This window comes from Mobula birostris, chromosome 1, assembly GCF_030028105.1.
Source record: "Mobula birostris isolate sMobBir1 chromosome 1, sMobBir1.hap1, whole genome shotgun sequence".
Taxonomy (NCBI): domain Eukaryota; kingdom Metazoa; phylum Chordata; class Chondrichthyes; order Myliobatiformes; family Myliobatidae; genus Mobula; species Mobula birostris.
Genome location: NC_092370.1, coordinates 205487250 through 205500009, shown reverse-complemented (window position 1 = coordinate 205500009; position 12760 = coordinate 205487250).

Genomic DNA, 12760 nt, shown 5'->3' with positions numbered 1-12760 from the left:
TCTGATAGGGTTTCTTTACCCTTGCAGTCTCTTAATTCTACCCACAAAGATTCTATATCTTCTGCTCGTATGTCACCTCTTTCTAAGGATTATGATTTCATTTATTTTTACCAACATTCTCACCACACCCTCTCTGCCTACCCCCCTGTCCTTTCAATCTTTCAATACAAGTTGTATCCTTTGTGGGTGAAGTTAAAAAATTGCAAGGATAAAAAACACATTATGGGAATCATATATAGGCCTCCAAATCGTTGCCAAGATGTAGGGTTGAGATTGCAAAGGGAGCTAGAAAAGGCATATAATAAGGGTAGTGACACACTTGTAATGAGGGACTTCAATATGCAAAGGGATTGGGAAAATCTGGTTGCGGTCAGATCACAAGAGAGGGAATTGACTGAATGCCTACGAGATGCCTTTTTAGAGCAGCTTGTGTTTGAGCCAATCTTAGATTGGGTGTTGTGTAATAACCCAGATCTTATTAGGGAGCTTAACGTAAAGGTACCCTTAGGAGGCAGTGATCATAATATGATTGAACTCATACTGCAGTTTGAGAGGGAGAAACATACCTGGAGGCATATGACAAGATAGGCAGAACTCAGCATGGATTCCTTAAAGGAAAATCCTGCCTGACAAACCTATTACAATTTTTTGAGGAAATTACCAGTAGGCTAGACAAGGGAGATGCAGTGGATGTTGTATATTTGGATTTTCAGAAGGCCTTTGACAAGGTGCCACACATGAGGCTACTTAACAAGATAAGAGTCCATGGAATTACAGGAAAGTTACATACGTGGATAGAGTGTTGGCTGATTGGCAGGAAACAGAGAGTGAGAATAAAGGGATCCTATTCTGGTTGGCTGCCGGTTACCAGTGGTGTTCCACAGGGATCAGTGTTGGGGCCGCTTCTTTTTACATTGTACATCAACGATTTGGATTATGGAATAGATGGCTTTGTGGCTAAGTTTGCTGACGATACGAAGATAGGTGGAGGGGCCGGTAGTGCTGAGGAAACGGAGAGTCTGCAGAGAGACTTGGATAGTTTGGAAGAATGGGCAGAGAAGCGGCAAATGAAGTACAATGTTGGAAAGTGTATGGTTATGCACTTTGGCAGAAAAAATAAACGGGCAGACTATTATTTAAATGGGGAAAGAATTCAAAGTTCTGAGATGCAACGGGACTTGGGAGTCCTCGTACAGGATTCCCTTAAAGTTAACCTCCACGTTGAGTCAGTAGTGAAGAAGGCGAAAGCAATGTTGGCATTCATTTCTAGAAGAATAGAGTATAGGAGCAGGGGTGTGATGTTGAGGCTGTATAAGGCGCTGGTGAGACCTCACTTGGAGTACTGTGGGCAGTTTTGGTCTCCTTATTTAAGAAAGGATGTGCTGACGTTGGAGAAGGTACAAAGAAGATTCACTAGAATGATTCCGGGAATGAGAGGGTTAACATATGAGGAACGTTTGTCCGCTCTTGGACTGTATTCCTTGGAGTTTAGAAGAATGAGGGGAGACCTCATAGAAACATTTCCAATGTTAAAAGGCATGGACAGAGTGGATGTGGCAAAGTTGTTTCCCATGATGGGGGAGGCTAGTACGAGAGGGCATGACTTCAGGATTGAAGGGTGCCCTTTCAGAACAGAAATGCGAAGAAATTTTTTTAGTCAGAGGGTGGTGAATCTATGGAATTTGTTGCCACGGGCAGCAGTGGAGGCCAAGTCATTGGGTGTATTTAAGGCAGAGATTGATAGGTATCTGAGTAGCCAGGCCATCAAAGGTTATGGTGAGAAGGCGGGGCAGTGGGACTAAATAGGATAAAATGGATCAGCTCATGATAGAATGGCGGAGCAGACTCGATGGGCCGAATGGCCTACTTCTGCTCCTTTGTCTTATGGTCTTATGGTCTTATAACCCATATGTATCAGTATTGCAATGGAATAAAGGGAATTACAGAGGCATGAAAGACGAGTTTACCCAGGTGGGTAGGAGGAGGATACTGACAGGGATGATGGTAGAGCAGAGATCACTGAAGTTTTTAGGAATAACTCACAAGATGCAGGATTGCTATCTCCCACAGAGGAAGAAGTTCTCAGATGGCAGGGGTAAGCAACCTTGGCTGACAAAGAAAGTCAAGGACTGCATAAAAGCCAAGGAAAGGGCATATAAGATAGCAAAAGTGAGTGGGAAGCTGGATGATTGGGAAGCTTTTAGAATCCAACAAAAGACAACTAAAAAAACTATAAGAAGGGAAAAGATTAAATATGAGGGCAGTAGTATAAAGCAGGATCCAGAAGTTTTTTTCAGTTATATAAAGAGTAAAAGGGAGGTGAGAGTTGATAATGGAAAATGATGCTGGTGAGATAGTAATGGGGAACAAAGAAATGGCAAATAAACTTAATGGGTGCTTTGCATCAGTCTTCACTGTGGAAGATACTAGCAGTGTGCCAGAGGTCCATGAGTGTCAGAGAGTAGGAGTGAGTGCCATTGTTATTACAAAGAAAAAAATGCCAGGCAAACTCAAAGGTTTTAAGATGAATAAGTCACCTGGGCCAGATGGACTGCATCCCAGAATCCTGAGAGAGGTTGCTGAAGAGATAACAGATGCATTGGTCATAATCTTTCAAGAATCACTTGATTCTGGCATGGTCCCGGAGGACTGGAAGGTTGCAAATGTCACTCCACTCTTTAAGAAGGAACAGAAGCAAAAGAAAGGAAATTATGGGTCAGTTAGCCTAATTTCAGTGGTTGGGAAAATGTTGGAGTCTATTATTAAGGATGAGGTTTTGAGGTACTTGGAAACTAATGATAAAATAAGTCAAAGTCAGCATCCTTTCTGTGAAAGGAAATCTTGCTTGACTAATCTGTTAGAGTGCTTTGAGGAAGTAACAAGCAGGGTGGACAAAGGAGAGACAGCAGATATCACTTACTTGGGATTTTCAGAAGGCATTTGATAAGGTGCCACACATGAGGCTGCTTAACAAGATGAAATCCTATGGCCTTACAGGAAAGATACTGGCATGGATAGCGGAATGGCTAACAGGCAGAAGGCAGCGTGTGGGAATAAAAGGGGCCTTTTCTGGTTGGCTGCTGGTTTCTAATGGTGTTCCTCAGGGGTCAGGATTGGGACCGCTGCTATTTACATTGTTTGACAATGATTTGGATAATCGAATTGATGGCTTTGTGGTGAAGTTTGCGGATGATGCAAGGATAGGTTGGGGGTAGATAGTGCTGAGGAAGCAATGTGATTGCAGAAGGACTTAGATAAATTGGAAAAATGGGCAAAAAGATGGCAGATGGAATACAGTATTGGGAAATGTATGATAATTCATTTTAGTAAAAGGAACAATAGTGCAGATAATTATTTAAATGGGGAGAAGGTTCAAACATCAGAAGTGCAGAGGGACTTAGGAGTCCTCATGCAAGACTCCCAGAAGGTTAATTTACAGGTTGAGTCTGTGGTAAAGAAGGTAAATGCAATGTTTCAAAGGTACATTTAATGTTAGAGAAATGTATACAATATACATCCTGAAATTCCTTTTCTTTGCAAACATCCATGAAAACAGAGGAATGCCCCAAAGAATGAATTACAGTTAAATGTTGGAACCCCAAAATCCCCCCCAGCTCCCCCCACCCACGCATAAACAGCCGCAGAGCAATGACCACACCCCTCCCCCACCAGCAAAAAAGCATCGGCGTCCACCACTAAGCATTCAAGAGTGCAGCAAAGCATCAATAAAGACACGGACTTGCAGTATCCCAAAGACCACTCATTCACCCAGTAGTTCGACATACCACAGGCTCTCTCTCTCTCTCCCTAATAAGGGAAGAAGAGGAGTCCCTGTTTCACAATGTTGGCATTTATTTCAAGGGGAATAGAATATAAAATCAAGGAGATAATGCTGAGCCATTACAAGAGACTAGTCAGGCCACACTTGAAGTATTGTCAACAGTTTTGTGCTCCATATCTCAGAAAGGATGTGTTGTCATTGGAGAGAGTCCAGAGGAGGTTCACGAGGGTGATTCCGGGATTGAAGGGGTTAGCATTGAAACCTACTGAATATTGTAAGTACCAGATAGGGTGGATGTGGAGAGGGTGTTTCCTATGATGGGGGTATCCGGAACTGGAGGGGACAGCCTCAAAACTGAGGGGTGACCCTTTAGAACAGAGGTAAGGAGGAAAGTTTTTAGCCAAAGAGTAGTAAATCTGTGGAATGCTCTGCCACAGACTGCGGTGGAGGCCAAGTCTGTGCATATATATTTAAGGCAGAAGTTGATCGGTTCCTGAATGGTCAGGACATCAAAGGATATGGTCAGAGGGCAGAAAGAGTGCAGAGGAGTTTTACAAGGACGTTGCCTGGATTGGAGAGCATGCTTTGCCTAATGAGAATAGGCTGAGTGAACTTGGCCTTTTCTCCTTAGAGTGATGGAGATTGAGAGGTAACCTGATAGAGGTGTGTAAGGGAGGCATTAATCGTGTGGATAGCCAGAGGCTTTTTCCCAGGGCTGAAATGGCTAACATGAGGGGGTATAGTTTTAAGGTACTTGAAAGGAGGGGCAGAGGGAATGTCAGCGGTAAGTTTTTAACACAGAGAGTGGTGGTGTGTGGAATGCACTGCCGGCAATGGTGGTGGAGGAGGACACAATAGGGTCTTTTAAGAGACTCTTAGATAGATACTTGGAGCTTAGAAAAATAGTGGGCTATGCAATGGGGAAATTCTAGGCAGTTTCTAGAGTAGGTTACATGGTCAGCACAACATTGCAGGCCAAAGGGTTTGTAATGTGCTGTAGATTTCTATATTCTATGTGCTAAGGCAGGTGTATAGGGTTGGTGGGATCTGGGATCAGCCATGATGGAATGACGAAGCAGACACAATGGGCTGAATGGCCTAATTCTGCTCCTATATCTTATGATGTTATGGGTGTTAAGCTCCCAATGACGATACCCATTCAGCTGGGATTTAGATCCACAGTATAAAGTAAAACTGTGATAAGAAAAATGTTGGAGGTTCTTTCAGATTATCCTATACGAAAAGAATAGGAATGTTCTGCTGTTATACTTCTGTTGCCCATGCACTTTTGGTTCCTTCTTTAATTCCTTTGCCATTCTCCCTTTATCGGTTGCACTTCCTAATCTCTCGGCAATTTACTTGGTGATTTAAACATTCTGCTGAATTTCCCTAATGCATTTTCTCTGAATTTTCTTAACGTTAGTCAATATGTAAATATGTCATTATCTTCATCTTAGTTTCAATTCTGATGGCTCTGATTGAAGGGACTTGAATTTTCTGGCACACATTCACATTGCGCTTTCTCCTATCCTTCTATCACCATGTTCCTGGGAGTAAAAAAATTGCTCAGTGCCCCAAGCCTTTATATTTCTAGGCAACGGCAGGGGGGGGGGCGGGGAGGGGTGATGGTAGGATGGCCAAGGGTAGAAATGCATAGTAACACTATCCATAGCCGCAATCAGCTTCCACTAATGTAACTAAGAATTTGGCAGATGGCCAATCCACACCCACTGTCTTAGTCACCTGTCGAATTACCAACTAAACCAGATCTTACCAAGTTTATCTGATAGTTCTGACTGTTTGAAGAGCCTTAAGCCCTGGAGAAGAAAGGAACATGTGAAAGTTCAGGACATACTGTAACAGATAGTTCTGTTCCCATCCAAATACATAAATTAGGAATGGAAGTAGAACATTCTCAACTTCAACCTTTTCTGCCATTTAACAAGATCGTGTCTGATTTTATTGTAACCTCAAGTCCATGTTCTTGATTGTCAGCGGAAACCTGTTAATTGCTTTCTTTGCAAGAATCGATTTACCTGAGCCACAAAATACGTTTGAAGGCATTCTTCTACTGCCCGCTGAAGATACGAGGTCTTAAGAATGGCAACCTTCTCTCGTTTATGTATGTATCCTATTCACGTCTGCACTGTAACGGCCCCAGACAATCATGTCTGAGTCAAAGTGACAAAGTCACTGCCCACTCTTCTAAATCCCTACAGAATTAAGTCAAGCCTTTTAAACAATTCCTCATAAGATAGCTAAACCATTCCAGGAATTAGTCTAATAAACCTTTCCAGGAATTAGTCTAATAAACCTTATCAAAACAGCATCAATATCCTTTAAATATGAAGACCAATACAAGACACACCTCTCTGGGACTGTGGATTCCATCTGTACTCCATGTCATAGGCCCAGTCTTGATGGGACTCCCCAGCACTATACTGGGTAATGAACACTTGGATCTTCTGCCTTGGCAGGAAACGCGGACCCATTGATTTCAGTCAGGTCTGTAGATGTGTGAATGAGGAATCAAGAAGTATAAGCTGTTTCTAATTACATTGCTTTAGTTCATACGTTATTCTCATTCTTGTTTTTAATTATTAATTTCATTTTAAGCATTTCCAAACGTCACACAACACCAGAGATATTTTAAGAACTATTAGGGTGTTCCAAAGGACTTCATAACAGGACAGGGTGTGGAGGGCGAATGCATATTTGGGTGTGGCTCTCATCTTCTCTGCTGTGCTTTCAGTCTAGTATTACTCTGCCCAATATTTCTAAATTCATCTCGAGAAAAGTATTTCTAATCTCATAAAAGAATTGACCTGTTAAAGTTGAAAGCATATATTCAAAAAGGAACAGAAAATAAAAATCATACAAATAAGCTCATTTAACAAATCTAAAAATGGTAGCAGCTACCTTGACCCTTTGCGATTCTCCTATACTGAAATGAGTGGAGGTGCTCCAAGGCAAATGGCGAATGGAAGGTTTGGTAGCTCAGTTTTCACATATGTGAATCATGAACCTCCTGACACTAAAAGTTCGGGAGAAGTAATGCAGACATTTCCCTGCAAAATCCATCACAATGTGGATGCATATAGTAAAGGGTTTACTTGCCTTTATGGATAAAAAACACTTTGCACAGTCTCATAGCAGCATTAAGTGGATTGAACAAATTAGTTAATTAGACTTCATAAGGCCCTGTAAGTAATGAGCTAAGCTAATATTTTCAGTTCTGCAGTTTTTGTTTTATTGTTTTAGGAAGTACTTGTCAGTAAAGACTCGGCCACTATTGAAAGGAAGGTTTGAGCTCTTAACTTCTGAATGCAAAGTCATCAGTAAAACAGGTAATATTGTTTCCCTTACTGCATATCTGCAAATGTTATTAATTTAATGTATTTTCTGGATTGTAATGAAAAGCCGTTGAATCCTAGCTAGAAACTGCTCTGACTTTGTACTTTCTATGTGTATTTTTGCACTTGATGTGTTTCTCAATTTAAATTTGCCTTATGTTTATCATGACTATTCATTTGTTTTTTTTAAATCCTTTTATGTTTTTGTTACTTCTGTGATATATATTTTTTCTTTAAAAATATGATACACTAACAAGAAATCTAATGTTTTGCAAATTGACTTTTATCCCTGAGCAGTAATTCTTTGAATCTTGTTCTCTTTCTTCCCTCCACTGAAGGTGTGGTTGCCTCAATCCATTAGATCCCCAATTGTTAATGGTTTCATCTTCTACAGTGGCTTCTCACCAGCCACCCTGCCACTTCAAACAAAATCACCCAGTTATGCACAGGCTCTTTCTTTCTTCTGTTGATCCACAAAACCAGCTGTCCTTGTTGATTCATGAATTTAAATCTGTTTTTCTCATTTCACTTTTTCTTTTCATACTTTACTGTCTTTTCTCAGATTGATTGCCATCCTTTAATGCCTTCTGGTGCTAAATTTTCCGTTTCCTGAAACGATCCTTAAAAACTATCTGATCTGAGACCTACTTGTATGATCTCTGGTCGAAGTAGTCTTTAGACACCATCCACATCCACCAGGTTGAACTTACTCTCACCTTGAACAAACTTGCCGTTGACCTCACTCACAAAAAACATGATTGCGATGTCAGTGCGTGGTTTTCATATTATATTGGAGCATCTTTGCTCCAGCCCTGTTCAGCTTCCATTTCTCACTCATTCGAGCTAATATTATGGCAGGAAGCTACAGCCCAGATAGCTAAAAATACACAAAACAATTATAAAGGACAGTTGGAAAATACCAACAGGATTAGACATAGTCAATGCAGACTTCCGGAAAGGAAAACATGCTTGACAATTGCATTGAGTATGTTGCTGAAGGAATAGGAAAATGAAAACCACTGACTGTAAGACTATAAGACTGGGGCTTGTGTATGTAGATTTTGCCTTTGACAAAATTCCACAAAGAAGATTAGTGTGTAAAGTTAAAGCACATGGGATTGTGGATAATGTATTGGTATGCATTGAAAGTTTATTTTGGTTGACAGGAAACAAAGACTGGACATAAATGGATCCTTTACAGGGTGACTGGTCCATATGATAGTGGGGCTTGTTATATATAATGGTTTGAATAAGGGAATTAAATAATATTTCTAAATTGGCTGTTTACACTAAAGAGATGGGATTGTAAATTGTGAGGAAGGTGCAAAGAATCAAGGTGGCTCAGAATGAGCAGGTAGACAAAACATAGGAAATGAGTTAAATGTGGATTAATGTGAAGATTTTTTTACGTTCGTGGAAAAACAGAAGCAATAAATTATTTAAATACCATTAGATTGAGATGTGATGTACAAAGAGAATGAGGTGATTTTTGAATACCTGTTACGTGCTAATTGTGAGATTCTGCAGGTTTTGGATTGTCTTCACGGTAAGATAATTTGAGTGAAGGAACAAGAATCTCTTGCTACAATTATACAATTATAATATATCAGTGTTGCCCCAATTCTGCTTACCAGATCTGAAATATCTCACAGTTAAGTGCTTTCCATTTTACCTACCATGGGAGATTTCTGTGATCATTTTGGTAACGGTATACAATCCACCTCAAGCCAATGTCAATCAGGCTTTACATGATCTGAGCAATGGGATCAACATGCATAAAACAGCATACCCTAATGTCTTCACCATCATTTTGGGGGATTTTAACCAGGCCAGTCTGAAAAAAAAAATCACTAAACGATTACCATCAACAGATCACTTGCAATACCGGCGGAAACAACACGTTGGACCATTGTTACACCACCATCAGGAATGCCTACCATGCTATTCCACGCCCTCAGTTTGGGAAGTCTGATCACTTGGCTGTACTTCTACTCCCTGAGAATAGGCAGAGACTGAAGACTGCAGCACCAACAGTGAGGGCCAAGAAGGTATGCACAAGGGAAGCACAGGAGTGCTTACAGGACCATATTCAGGGATTCATGTTCGAATTTGGATGAGTGTGCTGCAATTGTTACCAACTTCATTAAAACCTGTATGGATGAGAGTGTGCCTACAAAGATATGCTGTACATTCCCAAACCAAAAGCCGTGCATGAACCAGGAGGTATGTTGTCTGCTGAAGGCTAGGTCTATGGCATTCAAGTCTGGTGACCCAGGTCTGTACCAGAAAACCAGGACTTGCAGAGTGCTATTTCAAGGGCAAAGAGACAATCTCGAATGAGGTTGGAGGCGACATCAGATGTACGATAACTCTGGCAGGGTTTGCAAGACATTACTTCCTACAAAGCGAAACCCAATAGCATGAATGGCAGCGATGCTTCACTACCAGATGAACTCAACGCCTTCCGTGCCCACTTTGAAAGGGAGAATATAACTACAGCTGTGAAGATCCCTGCTGCACCCAGTGACCCTGTGATCTCTGTCTTGGAGGCTGATGTTAGGCTGTCTTTAAAGAGGGTGAACCCTCACAAGGCAGAAGGCCCTGACAGATTACATGGTAAGGCTCAGAAAACTTGTGCCAACCAATTGATGAGAGTATTCAAGGAAATTTTCAACCTCTCACTGTTACGGGCGAAAGTTCCCACTTGCTTCAAAAAGGCAACAATCATAACAGCGCATAAAAAGAATAACGTAAGCTGCCTTAATGACTATCGCCTAGTTGCACTCATATCTGCAGTGATGAAATGCTTTGAGAGGTTGGTCATGACTAGACCGAACTCTTGCCTCAGCAAGGACTAGGACCCACTGCAATCTGCCTATTGCCACAATAGATCAATGGCAGACACAACCTCAGTGGCTCTTCACAAGGCCTTAGGCCACCTGGACAACACAAACACCTACATCAGGATGCTGTTCATCAACTATAGCTCAGCATTTAACACCATCATTCACACAATCCTGATTGATATGCTACAGAACCTGGGCCTCTGTACCTCCCTCTGCAATTGGATTATCGACTTCTTAACCAGAAGACCACACTCTGTGCGGATTAGTGATAATATCTCCTCCTCTCTGACAATCAACACTGGTACGCCTCAAGGGTGTGTGCTTAGCCTACTGCTCTACTCTCTCTATACCCATGACTGTGTTGCTAGGCATAGCTCAAATAGCATCTACAAATTTGCTGATGATACAACCATTGTTGGTAGGAATCTCAGATGGAGATGAGAGGGTGTATATATGCCAACTAGTGTCGCAGCAACAACCTTGTACTCAACATCGGTAAGACAGAAGAGCTGATTGTGGACTTCAGGAAGGGTAAGATGAAGGAACACTTTCCAATCTTCATAGAGGGATCAGAAGTGAAGAAAGCTGCTGGGGTCAAGATCTTTGAGGACCTAACCTAGTCCCAACATATTGATGCAGCAATAAAGAAGGCACAACAGCATCTATACTTCATTAGGAGTTTGAAGAGATTTGGTATGTCAACAAAAATATTCAAAAACTTCTATAGATGTACCATGGAGAGCATTCTGACAGGCTGCATCACTGTCTGGTATGTGGGGGGCGGGGGGAGGGGGGATTACTGCACAGGACCGAAAGAAGCTGCAGACAGTCGTAAATTTGGTCGGCTCCATCTTGGGTACTAGCATACAAAGTACCCAGACCATCTTCAAGTAACGGTGTCTCAAAAAAGGCAGCATTCATTATTAAGGACCTCCAGCACCCAGGGCATGCCATTTTCTCACTGTTTCCATCAGGTAGGAGGTACAGAAGCCTGAAGGTACACAATCAGCAATTCAGGAACAGATTCTTCCCCTCTGCTGTCTGATTCCTATATGGTCATTGAACCCATGAACACTACCTCACTTGTTTAATATTTCTGATTTTTAGCACAATTTTTAATCTATTCAATATACATATATCGTAATTGATTTACTTAATTATATTCTTGTATTGATTTATTTTTCTTCAGTATTACGTATTGCATTGAACTGCTGTTGCTAAGTTAACAAATTTCCTGACACATGCCGGTGATGATAATCTGATTTTGATTCAGATACTACTTAGTGAGACCACTCTGAGTATTTAATGCAGCTTTGGTCACCTCCAAGAGGGAATGCAATAATGGCTCACAGATTGATTCCTGTGATCTTAGCCCTGCCTTGTGGGGAGAGATTATTGCAACTATGTTTGCCTACATCAGAATGTAGAAGAGGGAGAAGACATCTTCCTGCTCTAAAATGGAACTTACAAAAACTGACAGGGGCTTGACAGACTGAGTGCTGAAGAGATGTTCCCTGGCTAGGGAGATTTAGAATGAGGGGGTCATCATCTTGGGTTACATGGTAAGAGATTTATGACTGAGGTGAAGACAAATATCTTTATGCAGTGGCAAGTGAACCTCTACAATTTGCTAAGACAGAGCACAAAAGTTACCAGGTCACATAATATATTTAAGAAAGGAATAGGGTCATAGAGTCATAGAAAAGTACAGCACAGAAACAGGGCCTATGGCCCATCAAGTCTGCACCGAACCATTTAATCTGCCTACTCCCATTAACCTGCACTGGGACCATAGCCTTCCTTACTCCTACTGTTCATGTACCTATCCAAACTTCTATTAAACGTTGAAGTTGAAGTCGCTTGCACCACTTGTGCTGGCAGCTTGTTTTCACATTCTCACAACCCTCTGTGTGAAGAAGTTTCACCTCGTGTTCCTCTTAAACTTTTCAGCTTTCACCTTTAACCCATGACCTCTGGCTGCAGTCTCACCCAACCTCAGTGGAACAAGCCTGCTTGCATTTACCCTATCTATACCCCTCATAATCTTGAATACCTCTATCAAATCTCCTCTCAATCTTTTATGTTCCAAGGAATAAAGTCCAAACCTATTCAATATTAACTTATAACTCAGGTCCAGCAAAATCCTTGTAAAATTTCCCTGTACTCTTTCAACCTTATTTACATCTTTCCTGTAGGTAGATGACCAAACTGCACACAATACTCCAAATTAGACCTCAACAGTGCCTTATACAACTTCAACGTAACATCCCATCTGCTGCACGTGATACTTTGATTTATGAAGGCCAATGTGTCAAGAGCTTTCTTTCAACCTTATCTACCCGTGACACCATTTTCAATGAATTATGGACCTGCATTCCCAGATCTCTTTGTTCTATCGCACTCCTCAATGCCCTACCATTCGCTGTGTAAGACCAACCCTAGTTAGTTCTACTGAAGTGCAAGATCTCACACTTGTCTGCAATAATTCAATCTGCCATTTTTTCAGCTGGCCCAGATCCCGCTGCAAGCCATGGTAGGTTTCCTTGTTGTCATCCACAAATTTGCTGATCCAGTTAACCACATTACCATCCAGATCATTGATATATAAGACAAACAACAACAGACACAACAACAGTCCCTGCGGCACTACACTAGTCACAGGCCTTCAGTCAGAGAGGCAACCATAGACTCTACTACCCCTCTCTGGCTTCTCCCACAAAGCCAATGTTTAATCCAATTCATTATCTTACCTTGAATGCCGAATGACTGAACCTTCTTGA